The 10,406-nt window shown below is 51.8% G+C and overlaps 1 pseudogene; it reads left to right on the forward strand.

The window, feature by feature from the left end:
- Positions 1–373: 373 nt before the first annotated feature.
- Positions 374–1,640, forward strand: LOC116566643 (annotated as a pseudogene).
- The last annotated feature ends 8,766 nt before the right edge of the window (positions 1,641–10,406 follow it).

Here is a 10,406-nt window from a genome sequence, read left to right on the forward strand (position 1 = left end):
TGTCTTAACATTTTCAAATACTTTTTCTCTCTTAAATTGTTGGGTAAACCGATGGTGCTGCAGGGCACTGGGCCTTATTTCTGAGGGGCTTTGTGGCTCTAGATCACAGCTCGAGGAGCTCAAAGTGACCCCAGATCACAACTTCCCAGATGGTAAATTCAGACGATGGATTGGCTTTATCTGTAAAATAAAATTTGGGCTTTTAAATATCTTGTATCCAGCCTGGCACGGTGCCTCACGCCTGTAATCCCAGCACTTTGGAAGGCTGAGGCAGGTAGATAGCTTGAGCTCATGAGTTCAAGACCAGCCTGGGCAACATAGAGAAATCCCGTCTCTACTAAAAATACAAAAATTACCTTTTTCATGAGTTTGCTGCCAGAACACAAGTGTCATGAAAACTCCCCCTAAAAGCCAAAATGGGAAAGGAAAAGACTCATATCAACGTTGTCTTCACTGGACACGTAGATTCGGGCAAGTCCCCCACTACTGGCCATCTGCTCTACCAATGCAGTGGCGTCGACAAAAGAACCATTGAAAAATTGGAGAAGGAGGCTGCTGGGGTGGGAAAGGGCTCCTTCAAGTCGGCCTGGGTCTTGGATAAACTGAAAGCTGAGTGTGAATGTGGAATCACCATTGATAACTCTGTATAACTTTGAGACCAGCGAGAACTACATGACTATCATTGATGCCTCAGGACACAGAGACTTCATCGAAGACATGATTACAGGGACATCTCAGGCTGACCGCGCTGTCCTGATTGTTACTGCTGGTGTTGGTGAATTTGAAGCTGGTATCTCTAAGAATGGACAGGCCTGTGAGCAAGCCCTTCCGGCTTACACAGTGAGTGTGAAACAGTTAATTATTGGTGGTAACAGAATGGGTTCCGCTGAGCCACCCTACAGCCAGAAGAGATATGAGGAAATCGTTAAGGAAGCCAGCACTTACATTAAGAAAATTGGCTCCAACCCCGACACAGTAGCATTTGTGCCAATTTCCGGTTGGAATGGTGACAGCACGCTGGAGCCAAGTGCTAACATGCCTTGGTTCAAGGCATGGAAAGTCACCTGTAAGGATGGCAATGCCAGCAGAGCCCGCTGCTTGAGGCTCTGGACTGCATCCTGCCACCGACTCGTCCAAGTGACAAGCCCTTGCACCCGCCCCTCCAGGATGCCTCCCATATTGGTGGTATCGGTACCGTTCCTGACAGCGCAGTTGAGACTGGTGTTCTCAGAGCTGGTGTGGCGGCCTTGGCTCCAATATTACAACTAAAATAAAATCTGTCAACATGCACCATGAAGCTTTAAGTGAAGCTCTTCCTGGGGACAATGTGGGCTTCAATGTCAAGAAGGTGTCTCCTGAGGATGTTCATCATGGCAGTGTCGCTGGTAAAAAGCTGCAAGATGGCCCTAAATTCTTGAAGTCTGGTGATGCTGCCATTATTGATAGGGTTCCTGTCAAACCCATGTTTGTTGAGAGCGTCTCGGACTATTCCAGGTCTGGGCCACTTTCCTGTTCATGATATGAGACAGACAGTTGCGGTGGGTGTCATCAAAGCAGTGGACAAGAAGCCTGCTGGAGCTGGCAAGGTCACCAACTCTGCCGAGAAAGCTCAGAAGGCTAAATGAATGTTCTCCCTAACACCTGCCACCCCGGTCTTAATCAGTGGAGGGAGAACGTCTCAGAGCTGTTGGTTTCAATTGGCCATTAACGTTTAGTAGTAAGGCTCTTTAATGGTAATGATGCACTGTCAAACCCTCAGAAGGAAAGGAGAACGTTTTGTGGACCAGTTTGGTTTCTTTTTTGCGTGTGGCAGTTTTACGTTGCTAGTTTTTAAAATCAGAACTTTTTCATGGAATTGACTTGACCAAAAATTTGTCACAGAATTTTGAGACCCATTAAAAAAGTTTAATGGGAAAAAAATACAAAAATTAGCCAGGTTTGGTGGTGCATGCCTGTAGTCCCAGCCGCATGGGAGGCTGAGGTTGGGAGGATGGCTGGAGTCTGGGAGATGGAGGTTGCAGTGAGCCGAGATCGTGCCAGTCCACTCCAGCCTGGGCAATAGAGCCAGACCTTGTCTCATAAATAAAATCATAATAAAAAAAATAAAATAAAAATCGTGTAGTGAATGCTGTTTCTGGAAGGTTTTTGACTCTACACATGTGGATACCTGACAGTGCCTTTTCTGGTTTCTATCCTGATTTGGGTGTGTTTTCACTACATGAAAAAAAAACTGTTTAATTGCTTATTGAAGTTCCTATACATTCAGTAAAGTATATAAATTTTAAGTGTATAGTTCAATGTATGTTTACATATAACTACTCAGTGTAATCACCACTCAAGTTACAAGATACAGATCAAGATACAGAACATTTCCAACACCCCAGAAGGCCTCTTCATGTCAGCTCTAAATGTACTTTTCTGACCTTCATTACCACAGATTAGTTTTGCCTGTTCTTGAACTTCATATAAATGGAATCTCACAGTATTTAGTCTTTTGTTTCTGGATTCTCTTGCATATCAATATATCTGTGAGGTTTGTTCCTGTCGTTGCATGGAATGGTAGTATGTTCTTTTTCATTGCTGTATAATATTTCATTTAACGAAAGTGCTACCATTTATGTATCCCTCTCTCTACTGGTGGACATTTGGGTTATTTCCAATTTGTGGTTATTGAAAGTAAAGTTTCTATGAATGTCCTTGTACATATCTTTTGGTGGGAAATGGTCTCATTATTCTAGGGTGTCGAGGAGTGTAATTGCTGGGTCATATGTGTATTAGTCTGTTTTCACACTGCTATAAAGAACTACTTGACACTGGGCAATTTATAAAGGAATGAGGTTTAATTGACTCACAGTTCTGCATGGCTGTGGAGGCTGCAATCATGGTGGAAGGGGAAGTAAGCACCTTCTTCACAAGTCAGCAGGAGAGAGAGAGAGAGAGCACAGGGGAAACTGCCACTTTTAAACCATGAGATCTCACGAGAACTCCCTCACTATCCCGAGAACAGCATGGGGGAAACCGCCCCATGATCCAATCACCTCCCCCCAGGTTCTTCCCTTGACACATGGGGATTACGATTGGATCTGAGACTTGGGTGGGGACACAGGGCCAAACCGTATCACAGGGAAAGTATGTGTTGTGCTCCGACTCTAATAGATACCACCAAACAGCTTTCCAATATGATCCTACCAGTTTCCATTCTCATGGGCAGTGTCTCAGAGTTCTATTTGTTCCATATCTTCACCAACACTTGGTATTGTGAGGCTTTTTAACTTTGGCCAACCTGGTGGGAGTGTGGTGGAGTCTCCTTTTGGTTTTCATTTGCATTTCCCTGGTGACTAAAGAAGTCGAGCATCTTTTCCTATGCTTATTGGCCTCTTGGTACCTTTACTGTTTTTAAGTGAAGTGTCTGATCAATTTTTTTTCTGGGCAGAGGAGGGGGTGGGCAGCAAGGATAGAGTCTCACTTTATCACCCAGGCTGAAGTGCAGTTTTGCAATCTGGGCTCACAGCAACCTCTGCCTGCCGGGTTCAAGCGATTCTCCTGCCTCAGCCTCTGGAGTAGCTGGGATTACAGGTGTGTGCCACCACGCCTGGCTAATTTTTGTATTTTTCGTAGAGCTGGAGTTTCGCCATGTTGGCCAGGTTGGCCTCGAGCTCCTGACCTCAGGTGATCCGCCCGCCTCGGCCTCCCAAAGTGCTGGGATTACAGGCGTGAGCCACTACATCTGGAGATTTGTTTTTGCTCGTTAAAAAAATCAGTAGGTCTGCTTTTTTCACATTTATTTGTAGGTGTTTCTTATAAATTCTGGATGGGAGCTCTTTGTCAGACAGATGGATTGTGAATTACCTCCTATATTAGCAAATTTAGCTCACTTCTTCATCGACTCATTCCAAGGGCATCCATAATGAATGGGCCGGGTCCAGTGCTGGGTGCTGGGTCACCAAAATGCATAGGAGGTAGCCCTCGTTCTTGAAGAGAGTTGGACCCTGGTGGAGGAGACAGTCATTTAGAATGAGCAAGAAATAAAGGTGGCTGTTAAGGGGTCAGCTCTGTTCGCCAAAGTAACTTTTGATTTACTTACAAAAGTTTTCTTAAGATTTCTTCAGGACCCAGGTCAGGTGAAAGGCAAGGTTTCTCTGTGTTTGTTTTCTGGGCTGGGTTTTTAATTCCTTGCAGTGAGTGCTGCTGTTAGAAGTTTCTCTTGACTTTTTTGCTCATCAGCTGGTCGCTCCCTTGGCTTCCACCCTGTTTCGGGGAATGTTAGGCTGGACCCAGCAGGATGTGGTCAAATTCTTGGCTCTGGAATCCAGTTCCTGGTGCTCAGGGTGGGTAAGTCAGACCCAGCCAGCAGGGCAGAGGCTTTGGTGGGGAGTGGGGGTGGGGCCAGGCTGGTGAATGCTCTAGAAAACTGGGTCCAGTTTAGAAGTCTTCACCTCTCCTGGGAAACTTGCCATGTCAGACAGAGCCAGGCTTCCCCTCCCACCCGTCGGGCTGCCAGCCCTGACGGGGACTCAGGAGGCTGTGAGTGGGATGGGGGCAGAGGCCAACACATTGGAGTGAAGGGGCTACAGTGAGGTCACAGGGGGGTGAGTGTGCACGAAAGCCGGGCCCAGGACATGGGAGAAGCCCACGGCCAATCGGTGCACGGATGATGGGGACACCTTGGTAGGCTCGGGGGGCATCGTGTCCTGGAGCCTGAGAACAGGCACAGAAGGGCAGTGCACAGGGCGCCGGTCAGGGCATGAGCCCTGCGTTCCAGCCTGGGCCCTGTTCCCAGCTCCCCACATACCACCCAGCTTCCTTCTCCGTTCTCTGCTCTTGTGGCCCATGGGTCATTAAGGGACCAACAGCTCTGACATCTCTGTAGCTTATCTAGGAAAGAGGCACCTGGGAATGGGTAGGGGTGGGCCTTGGGGAGCCCAGAACGACCACAGGGAAGCAAGGGGTGTGCTGGGCACAGGGGCCTGACACCCGGTCCCTCCCTCACACCGCTGTTCCACTGTCACCTCCCAGGAAGGCTCCCAACCCTGACTGAACCCAGAGCCCATGTTACTGGGGGACCTCCCTAGTTCATCATCTCAGATACCAAAATAGATGCCCCTATATCAACGAAGATGGACCCCAAGGTTAAGAAAAAAGTTACCTACAGGCAGAAAATTCAAGGCCTGGTTGGCATGGCAACTCCCTAAATTCCTAGCACTGTGGAAATAACCACACCTGGCTGGGCACAGTGGCTCATGCCTGTAATCCCAGCACCTTGGGAGACCAAGGCAGGTGGATCACTTGAGGTCAGGAGTTCGAGACCAGCTCATCTTTACTAAAAACACAAAAATTAGCTGGGTGATGGTGGTGCATGCCCGTAATCCCAGCTACGCGGGAGGCTGAGGCAGAAGAATCGCTTGAACCTGGGAGGTGGAGTTTGCAGTGCGCTAAGATTGCTCCACTGCACTCCAGCCCAGGCAACAGAGAGAGTGAGACTCCATCTCAAAAATAACCGCACCCTTGCTAAACTCCCAATAACAGGAGGTGTCAGGCAAGCCATCATATTCTCCCTGCCTTGGATTTACAACCCAGACCGCTATAGCTGTGACCGGTTGGAGGAGCTGCCTTACAAGTATTCTCTTTTTCTTTTTTGAGGCAGGGTCTCACTCCGTTGCTCAGGCTGCAGTGCAGTGGCATGAACATGGCTCACTGCATTCTCGGCCTTCCAGGCTCATGGGATCCTTCCACCTTAGCCTCCCAAGTAGCTGGGATTACAGGCGTGCACCCCCATGCCTGGCTAATTTTTTAATTTTTTGTAGAGACGGGGTTTCACCATGTTGCTCAGGCTGGTCTCGAACTCTTGAGCTCAAGCAATGCACCTTGCCTTGGCCTCCCAATGTGCTGGGATCACAGGTGTGAGCCACTGCATCTGGCCTCAAACAGTCTCTTCTGCCACGTAACTGCAGACCTTAACCATTTCAGCAGCTTCTAGAGGCTGCAAACAAACTGTCTTTGTGTCCTACACCTTTTGCTGTAAAGAGCCGAATTCCACCTCATTTTAGTACCAGAACCCGAGCTCAACGTGAACATGGGGTGTGCGTTGCACTGTTATGCCTGTGTGCATACGCTTCCCTCCCTTCATAAATGTGGGTAGTCTTTCCCCCAAACCTGCTGAATATGTATGACTCTATTGCGTGATCCGGACTCTGTGAGGCACAACACCCAACCTGCCCTTCCCGGAGAGGGCACCTCCGCAGCCTGCCAGAGACGGCCTCTTCCTAGTTTGTAAACGCATAGCACCAGCAAAGCTCGTTTCTGCCATTTCGCCATCCCGGTGGACTTTTGGGCAACACGCTTGTCTGGAAAGAGCTGTCTTGTAATCTCTGCATCTGCCTCAGACTCTGCCAGCGCCAGATTGGGAGCTCTGCGAAGACACAGGCTTGTCCCACCCCTGCAGCAGCATGCTGGGTTGGGGATACGTGGGGATGTGTGGTGCAGCCCTGAGCAGCCTCAGGCAGGCTCCCTGCATCCTTGTCCCCAATATGCTCCTTCCCTGGGGCAGGAGGCCAGGGCAGGAGGCCAGGCAGATCATAGCATCCATGCCTCCCTGACCCCCAGGAACCGTGAGTGCTGTCTCCTGAAGGTTCTGGAAGCCCAGGATCAGCCTACAAGGCACCAGGGCCACCTTGGAGTCTGGAAATGAGGACCCCAGGCCCCAGAGGTCATGCAGGCAAGGTGAGGGTCAGGAGAGGTGAGCCTAAGGACCCTCAGAGGCCATAATGCTACCCCCTCCACCCAAATGGTGCAGACAGGAAAACAGTGGGCCAGACTGGACCACCATGGAGGTGGTGGTCCTCCTCCACCAAGGAGGATCTCTGACTTGTCCCACAGCCAGGAAGTGTCCCTCTCTTCCCAGCCCGCTGTATCCCAGGACACAGGGCATATGTGTGGAGGGGGAGGGGCTGCAGAGCGAGGTGGCCCACACTTTGGCTCAGGGCAGGGATGGGACCAGGACACAAAGGAAGACAGTCTGGAGGTCCCGGGGAATGGCAGGAGCATGAGCTCACGCTCGGGCAGCTGTCCTGGGTGACCCGTGGGACTCTCTTCCTCTCTCAGCCATGCTTCACTCCCTGTCCCTTCCTTGTGGGTTGCAAGAGGCCATGGCGAGCGAAGGTATGTGTCAGGAGCTGCCACTCAGTGCGAGTCAGTGTGCTGGCCCTCCCTCCCTTTCTCCAGGGGGCCGAGGACTTTGTGGGGAGCCTGAGGACACGCTTGGCTGATGTCACTGTGGGGGGTGTACAAATGGCCACCCTGATGCCTGTTGGTTCTATGCGAGAGTCTAGGCTGGAGGGGCCTCCAGGCTGAAGGGGGTGGGGAGATGGAGATGCCACCGGCAGGGGCCTGGTTCCTAGAAGAGAGGGCAAGTTTGGGCAGTCTCAGAGGTGCCCTTCCCAGAAAAGAGAGCGGGAGGCAGGAGGTGGACATGGAGATTGCGGAGGGGCGGGCGTTGGCAGCTTCTAGAGTGTTGGCCACCACCCACCTAGAAGACCTGGAGCCTCATTATCAAAGACTTAATGAGTTTCGCTTTGTTTTCTTAGGAGCCAGGCAAGGTGCCAGGGGAGATGGTTTCCAGCCCCAGGCTCTGCAGCTGGCTACTGTGTGACCTGGAGCCAGGTACTGCCCCTCTCTGGGCCTCTGTCTCCTTATCCATGATCTTCCTGCCTGCACCCTAACATTCAGTGTCATTGGCCGAGTCACCTGATGGCGCCCAGCCTCAGTTTCTTCACCTGCATGTTAGGGATAAGTACAGCCCTCCACCTGGGAGGTGTCAAGGGTGTGTGGCCCCAGCACCCAGCCCATGCACAAGTTCAGTGATCACTACCTGTCTCCCCCAAGCCCTGCCTGAGTGCCAGGAGCAGCAGGCTTGGGACAGGGAACCCACAGGGAAGCGGAAAGTGGAGCGCACATGGGCTCTGGGGCTCTGTGCTCCTGGCCCTGTCCTGCCTGCCTTGGAGCTGCCTCCTGTTCTCCCTCGCAGTGTCGCCTCTCTTTGTTCTGTCCCTCTCTCTGGCCTTCAGTCTGTCCCTCTCTAACTCAGTCTCTGGCTGTCACAGTCTCTCTGCTCCTCACTGTCTCTTCCTTTCTCTGTGCCTCTCTTCCTTTCCTGGGCTCTCTCTCTTTTGTCCCTGTTTTGGGCTTTCTCTGTCTCTGTCTCTCTCTCTTTTCTTTTCTTTTCTTTTTTTTTTTTTTTTTTGGTGACAGGGTCTCTCTTTGTCACCCAGGCTGGAGTGCAATGGCACCGTCTCAGCCCTCAGCTCACTACAGCCTCTGCCTCCCGGGTTGAAGCTGTTCTCCTGCCTCAGCCTCCCAAGTAGGTGGGACTACAGGTGCATGCCAGCACGCCCAGCTAATTTTTGTATTTTTAGTAAAGACGGGGTTTCACTATGTTGGCCAGGATGGTCTTGATCTCTTGACCTTGTGATCTGCCCGCCTCGGCCTCCCAAAGTGCTGGGATTACGGGTGTGAGCCACTGCGCCCGGCCGTCTGTCTGTTGTTCATTCGGCTTCTTTCCGCCTCTGTTCATTTCTCCGTATGTCTCTGGCCCCTGCACTCCCTTTCTCCTCCCATACTGTCCTCTCTGGAGGCCGCTCTGGCTTCACTGAGCCACAAGCCCGGGCTGGGGTAGGAAGGAGCAGGAGCTGTGTTGTCAGAGGACGCTGAGTGCCCCAGTCAGGGTGATGGGGGCCGGTCAGCCTAAGAGCTCTGCTGAGGGGCCGCTGAATACTCATCCCAGGGGACATGGGGGCCACTGGCTAGCGGTGGGATGGGTGGCTGAGGACTCTCATACCACCGCAAATCTAGATGGTTTTCACTTACGTCAGCTTCCTGATCCCCCTGAGCCAAGGGCATAGGGTGTCCCTGTCCCTGTCCTTCTGGAATGTGCAGTCTTACTTACCAGAGTAACAAGGGGAATAGAGTTGAAACGGGTGGTTTCCCGGTGCAGAAGCCTGTGGGGGCTGCTTAGAGAACATTCCCTGGGAGCCAGAGACATCTGGGAGGGCTTCCTGGAGGAGGCAGATCATAAAGGATCAGGATGGGGACTGACATGTACTGAGTGCCTGCTGGTACTTTATAAACATCACCAAATTGGGAGATAAGCACAGCCTCCTCCCTGGGAGGTGTCAAGGGGCATGTGTTGTAAAGGCCCAGAGTGGTGAAGCGTCCATCATGCTCACCTAGCTGGTGAGTGGTAGCCTCAGGTGGGGCCTGTTGCTGTCCCCATGCTCTATCCACTACTCCTGTGGCTTGCCTTACTTGTATGACCATTGTTTCTTCCCCTCCACCCCTGGTGCCATTTCCTTTCTCCCTGGTTGTAGGGGAAAGAACATGGGCTGTGTGGCCTTGGGCCAATTGCTTGCCCTCTCTGGGCCTTCTTATTGGCGACAAATCAGACACTTGCTGAGAGCCTCTATGCAACCTCAGGCTCCTGCACCAGGGCTACAGGGACTTCTGGAGGGGGAAGGATGAGCCGGTAGGCTTCGACACCTGCCTGCTTTGTCCTGAGTGTCCACTATTTAATCTGTTTTAAATGCAAACCCCCAGGACTTCCGAGTTACCTCTAAGCCTTCTCCTTTCCCGACTTTCTGGGAGTGTGTGTATCCCTATTCCCTCACCCCAGCCATCAGGGCCCTTCTGAGAGCGGCCTCTTCCCAGCTCTGGGCTAGGCCCCAATGCCAGCCCTTTTCAAGGCCGACAGGAACTGGAAGTTTTGCACTCATGCCCTGGGAGGCTCGGGCTGTAAGGGGTGCTGGAGTGATGAAGCTGGGTGGCTGGTGCCCAGAGGACCTTCATGGTGTGGGGACAGGTGGAAACTGGGTGTCTCTTGAACTCTTTTGCGACCATGCATCTGTCTGAGTGGGCTGCTGGGGACGAGGGGGTCAGACACCAGACAGTCACACCTTTGGCAGGGCTGAAGTCGGGGTTGTGTGACACAACGGGGGGTTGGTGCCTGCAGCCTACAGGCACCAACATCCCATGAGGGGACGCAGGTGCCTGCTGGCTGCATCCTCCTTGGAGCCAGTGGGATGGAGCATCTAAAATACAAGCTCTGGGGCCCCATGGACTGGGGCTGCCTCTCTGCGTCCATCCTGATTAGCAAGAGGCCTTGGCTGCATTCCTTAAACTGACAGACTTTCCCCTCTACAAAGCAGAGACAATAGCAGGGCTCCCTTCCTGGGTCTGTTGCAAGGATTAAGGGTGATGTCGGCAAAGTGCTTAGTCAGAGCTGGCATACCGTAAGTGCTCAATAAATGCTGGCTCCCATTATTAGCATCCCTTCCCTCCACGCCCTCAGCACGTCCCTTTATCACGGTGGAATAATCAGCTCCCAGCTAACAACTCCCCATCAACTGTGCTCACCT

Source organism: Sapajus apella, unplaced genomic scaffold (genome assembly GCF_009761245.1).
Source record: "Sapajus apella isolate SASKATOON/1434 unplaced genomic scaffold, GSC_monkey_1.0 scaffold43, whole genome shotgun sequence".
In the NCBI taxonomy this organism is placed as follows: domain Eukaryota; kingdom Metazoa; phylum Chordata; class Mammalia; order Primates; family Cebidae; genus Sapajus; species Sapajus apella.